General features: G+C 44.0%; 1 long non-coding RNA gene across 1 annotated transcript in view; it reads right to left on the bottom strand.

Moving 5' to 3' along the window:
* Nucleotides 1-1389: 1389 nt before the first annotated feature.
* LOC147001086 (uncharacterized) overlaps nt 1390-6000 on the bottom strand; it is a 63672-nt gene continuing 59061 nt past the window's right edge. Inside the window, exon 5 of the long non-coding RNA XR_015045097.1 lies at nt 1390-1705. This is a non-coding gene — a long non-coding RNA (uncharacterized LOC147001086). The remainder of the gene's footprint in view (nt 1706-6000) is intronic.

The raw sequence follows: 6000 nt of genomic DNA, 5'->3' as shown, positions 1-6000 counted from the left end.
GCACATTTTTCCCTCCTGAGCTCCTCTTTATATCCAGTCTCTCTCTCTCTCTCTCTCTCTCTCTCTCTCTCTCTCTCTCTCTCTCTCTCTCTCTCTCTCTCTCTCTCTCTCTCCACCTCACCCTTTAACACAAATGTGTCTTATAACAGCTTTCACATGGGGTATAGCAGCAGCACAGGCCTTTAACTCCAGCATTTGGGAGGCAGGGACAGGCAGATCTCTGTGAATTTCAGGGCAACCTGGTCTATATATTGAGTTTCAGGCAGGTCAAGGCTACAGTCATAGATGAAACCTTGTCTCAGAACAAAAGCAATAGCAGAAAACAACAAACAATTAAAAGCAATGTTCATGCAAACCTCCCTGCCAGCAATGAAAGAAAACCCCTATTCTTTGAGAATTCCATACACCACACACATATACCATGATATATGATCAGATTGTTTCCATTTCACATTTCAAAAAACCTCCTGCCTTTTTAAAACCCAGCCTTCATTTCTATGCATCAGGCTGAATTTCCGTGTGATGGCACCACCTGTAAAACACGCGTAGGGTATTTCAAGCTCAGCAGAGGTTTGCTGATTACTATGGCTAATGAAGAATCTAAGGAAATCAGCTCAGGCTGGTGTAGAATGCCTTCATCTTCGACCTAAGCTTTCAACATCTGTGAAACAGTTACAGAATAAAGTAAATGATGTGTTGTTATATTAAAAAAAATCACTGAATGATCCATTGATCCATGCTGTGGAGAGGAAGCAATAACAAAAGTTTCTGCCCACACAGAGGCACTATGGCTTTGGGAGTGAAGGGCTCCTCATTGGTATGTACCAGCAGCCATCCGCATTTCCTGCCTAGGATAATCTGATTTTATTCAGGTTTCTATAGTGTGACTGGGCTGGGCACAGTTTCTATAGTGTGACTGGGCTGGGCAGAGGTATGTTGGTTCTGGGTGATGAAACCCAAATTAACGTCTGAAGTGAGTTTCTGGAAGACTATCTTTTCTGAACAAAGGTAGCAAAATTCACTTATCCCCCACCCCCACCCCCACCCCCACCCCCGCCCCTGCCCCCTACTGTTTCAGATCCTGCTTAGAGCCCTGTAGTACAGAGACGCCATAACTGAAATACAGCAGCTATCTTGAGGCTATGAGGGAAGACATAATCAATACACTGAGCAATTAAGAAGGCTTTGTTTTCTTCAGAATTTGATTATAATATCCAAGGTGACACCACTGATCCAGTTACACCAGCTGTAGAATTACCTATCTCCAGACTTCTTTGTTATGTTGAGAAATTAATGCCCACTATTTAGGAAACATTGTATTTATTATTCTGTACCTGTAAACATACATATCTTAACAATATCTTAAAAAATCTGAGCATCTCAGGTTTGGTGATCACCAGTGACCGTGTCCATGAAGGGAGAACACATGGGGATTAGCCACTGAGAGTGGCACCCAGTGAGCTGGTGAGGTAGTGAGCAGGTGATGCTTCTGATGCCAAGCATCAACTGGCAGAGATCTGAGGGAGTAAGTGGGAATGAGGGCTGAAGCTCAGGGAGGCTCACAGGGGATCCTGGGGCAAGACAGAAGATGCAGATGCCTCTGCAGACAATTGACAGCCAGGGCTGTAGATACCAGACTGACTTTCTTCAGTACATTGTGGATGCTTGATGAGTGGGCAGACACAAAGGAGGTGCACAGAGATACCTGGAAGAGATGAAGCAGAGCCCACAGGCATTCGGTTACAGGAGAGGAGGGACGCGAAGCTGGATCCACTTGGAGAACACTGAATTCTCAAATGGGCCCCAGCTTCATCCAGTCTTGGTAATACTATTTTTATGGCTTCACCAAAGTAGTGAGGTAAGAGAACAGTTCAAAGGAGTTTGCTGAGAGGGAGAGAGAGAGAGAGAGAGAGAGAGAGAGAGAGAGAGAGAGAGAGAGAGAGAGAGAGAATGCGCCTTCAAATGCTCATCCCAAGAAACTAGGTAGCAGCATTACAAACATTTGCACAGTGAAGGTAAGACAAAGGACACATAGACTGGATTCTTGGTGTGGAAAAATGGCTAAGTCTAATACAAAAAGGTAAGTAAGAAATGCTAAAGGAGCAAACAAGTGGCCTGTGTGTATATCATAAACTCTCCTAGCCCCAAGCCCACCTATTTGAGCTTTGTTCAAACAGAAAAAGGAATGGAGGTTTATTCATCACACTGACAGTGACCCATCTGGAACACTGAACCCTCAAAAAGAACTCTACCAATTAAAAAAGAATGCAGGTTAAAAATACCGATTAAAGGAACACAAGAGTTTTAAAGCAGGATCTGACCCAACCACTGATCAGTGATCTAAGGCACTTGCCACCAATCCCGAGGAACTGTCTGAGCCCTCAACATGCAGACTGTCCTGACTCAACACAAGTGGCATGTCATTTATAATCACGGAGCTTAAGAAAATGTGTTTCAGTTTGTTAAGTTATATTTTAAATGTATTTTCCCCTTAATTTTTCATTTTAAGTGTATGGGTGTTTTGCCTGCATGCATCCCATTGCCCATGGAGACCTGAAGAGAGCATTGGATTCCCTGGAACCCGCGTTGCAGACAGACGTCTGAGCCTCCAGAAGAGCAACGATCGCTCCGCAAACTGCTGAACCATTGTCCAGCCCTTAAATCTTAGATATTGTGAAAAAAAAAATCTCCAGAAGTCTTCTGGTAAAATACTTCATTTAAAGTTAAGTGTTTCGGGGCGTGTGTGCTGGGTAGAATACTTGTCAAGTGTGAAATCTGAGTTCTACCTCTAGCACTGGTGTGAGTGAGTGTGTGTGTGTGTGTGTGTGTGTGTGTGTGTGCATACACACGTGCGTGCGCATCCACATGGGCTCACAAGTTTTAAAGTTTATATTTACATTAGAACATAAGATAAGATTTGATCTTGACTCTAACTCCATTAAAAAGTCTCCCAACTTAAAACAATACTGAATAATTTTTCATTTTGTGACAGAAGTGATTATGATTAGAAATAGTTCACCAAGATCTAAGTATGGTCTGTGACAATCCAACCAGACATGTATCTGTGTAATCAAGAAAACTTTAATTTTCTGTGACACAGCTTAAATCTAAATACTGGATTTTAGCAACAAGCATTAAGGCAGCATGCTGGGATCCAATGCTACAGGTAAGAGGCATAGGAGCGCCTTTCAGGGAAGCGAGGGCCTACTGGAAGGTCTTTCCAAACCTCAGCCTCTTCCATCTGCTCTACACACAAACCTCTTATTTCATCACAGGCGTTCTACAAACGTTCACTGAGCAACTGCCACGGGCTTGTGCAGTGTGCTGAGCGCTGAAACGGATTTCACAATGCTAGCGAATCAGGACAAAGGCTAAACAGATGGGACCCATTCATACAGGAAAATCAAAAGCGGGTAGGAGAGGCCACACTCAGTGGTCCCGAGTCAGGCCCACTTCAGACAGGTGAGGAACAGTCTTCAGGACCAGTTCATTAGGCTGAGGAGGGGGAAGCAATGTGCTGGAGATGGGGTGTGTGTCTAATAGCTTGGGGACACAAATATCACAGTGTTGGGATGGGCAGATCACAAGGTGTGCGAATGTGTTTGGGGAGAACTCAGAGAGCAGGGATTTGTGGGTACTTTGGAGGCACTGGCAATTTGAGCTTGCTGTTTTCCCACAATGGTCCACACTGCATGTCCAGTCCCACAGTTTCCCTTCTGTAAGCCAGTCCTGTCTTTCCAGGAAAAAGAAAACCTGCTTTTCTGGCCAACCGAGGTCCAATCTTCCACCCACTCTTCAGTAGTTGGGGAGTTTATAGCCAGGTAAAGACATTTTCAAGAGTGCAAATGAGGCCTGTCAGTTTAAAATTCCACTTTACATTCTTGATAGCAACATTTTCTTTCCTTTACAAAGGTTCCAGTTGTGTCGTTCCCCCACTGATCTGCTTTCTCTAAACTAGTAAAAGCTAGTTTTCTGGAACTAGATTATAGACAGACTTTGGCCCATTTAAAAAGGTCAGACTGTTTATTCTTGACAGGATTCTTTCCCACTGCAAAAAGGTACTTTTAAATGCCACATTCCAGACTCAGTGCCAGTAAGCCACTGAAGCATGCTTTCCCACAAGAACAGATACCCATGTGCAGTCCCTACCTCCCTGAAACCACCCGGCCTTCACAAGGTACAGACAGTATTTAATGCTACCATGAGTTGGACCAACTCAAGTATATCCACCAAGTACTTGAAAAAGACACGACCTCACACTGCAGAGCACGGGTAACCTTTATGATGCAATTAATCAAAAACAGAGGTGGGTGGGAAAAAAAAAAGAAAAACAAGTAGTTTTAAAAATGAAAAAAAAAAATCAAATGGCAGAAGATAAATCTGGAATTTTATGCTGCTATCCAAACCTAGAAGCCGTAGAGCTCCTTATTCCTTGTTTTGGGATTTTTTTTATGGTTGAGCTGTTAAATTTTCAGCCCCATTTTAGACTCTGCCAAGCCTTTAGAATAAACACATGAGCAGTACTAAAGTAAATTTGCCTACACGTTCCCCTTCTTTCATTTTCCCAAGATGAGAAGGCAGGCTAGTCCTCCACAGCCAACTGTCAAGTCTAACCTTCATAGTTATGCGAGATCTAAAGGCCATCAGCACCCTGGCAGACACCAGGCCCAGCTACAGTACCACTCACCCACCATGTTAAACCCTAAAGAAAGGAGAGCTAAACCCTGGGGTAAATAAGAGGGTGGGCTCAGCCAAGGACATCACTGAGAAATGGACTTGAGAAAATAGTGGTCAGGTCAGAGGTCAGATACTGGAAATCCAGTATCATAGCATCATCATTTAGAAAATGGGCCTTGACTTTTGGCGAGACCTGTAGAGAGAGAAACAATACCTCTGACCTTCTCAAGTACCCTCGTGGATCAAGTCAAGTGACCTACGATGAAGGAGGCATCATCAACCTTTCCTTGAGATATCGTGGTTTCACCAGAGGCCTCGAGAAATCTCAATCTTTAAATAAAGTCGCATCATACAGGAAGTGTAAGTGTCCAAGTTGCTGGGGTGAGGGGGGTGGGGAGGGGGTGTGTGATCATGAACAAAATCTGAAGGTTAAAGGACATCCAGACAGACATTCCTAATAGAAACGTTCCTCTGCTGGGGCTCAAGAGGCTCAAGTTATGATCAGAAGGGACAAAGGAGAGTGAGATGATTTGACTGAATTTTTGTCTAGGTGCTCACAACAGAGGCCTTGATGCAGCAGGCTGTGCAGGGGAGGTCTAGGTGCTCACAACTGAGGCGGAGATGCAGCAGGCTGTGCAGTGGGGAGGGGCTGGAAATGTACCCATCCACTTATTGTGAAAATAGGGAGTTGGGAATCGAGCTCAAAGGACAATGAAACATTTCATGGTATTAGATAATTAGTCGCATAAAGTGATGTCTATGGCTGGCGATGAGGAGAGAGAAGTAGGTAGCCCTCCCCCCCTGTAAACAAACGTACAAACAAGCTGGGAGCTGGAACTCACTATTTAGGTATTGGTGAATCAGGCCTCACGGATTTACTCACTTTGTGTAAAACATGAACTGAATGACTCAGAACACTTAAGCCAAATGCTACAAAATTTCATTAACATATCTTGAGTTATGCTATGAGATTACTAAAGCGCAGACAAAATGAAGGTACGGCTACCTCCCCCTGCCTCACACAGTGGTTGTGACAGCAGCAAACAAGAAGTTCATATAGCCAAAGAATTAAAGAGGACACAAAAATCCTAGTTACAGAAACATTGTTTTACATTATATTCTAAGGACCACGCCTCACAGTCTGGGTTTGGAAATAACACCTTCCGGTGAGGGAAGCTTGGGAAGACGAAGTTGCCCTATGACAAAGTTTCGGATCACTCAGTGCCTGACATGGCACTGGAGTGTATTCCCATAGGAATGCTAAAGGTAAGAGACAGGGATATTCTGTCATCTTCTGGAGCCCCGGGATCCACGGCTTGCAAG

Source organism: Mus caroli, unplaced genomic scaffold, assembly GCF_978045245.1.
Source record: "Mus caroli unplaced genomic scaffold, Mus_caroli_1 scaffold_14, whole genome shotgun sequence".
Lineage (NCBI taxonomy): Eukaryota > Metazoa > Chordata > Mammalia > Rodentia > Muridae > Mus > Mus caroli.
The sequence above is the reverse complement of the archived record's forward strand: the minus strand, read 5'-3'. Positions and strand labels throughout refer to the sequence as shown.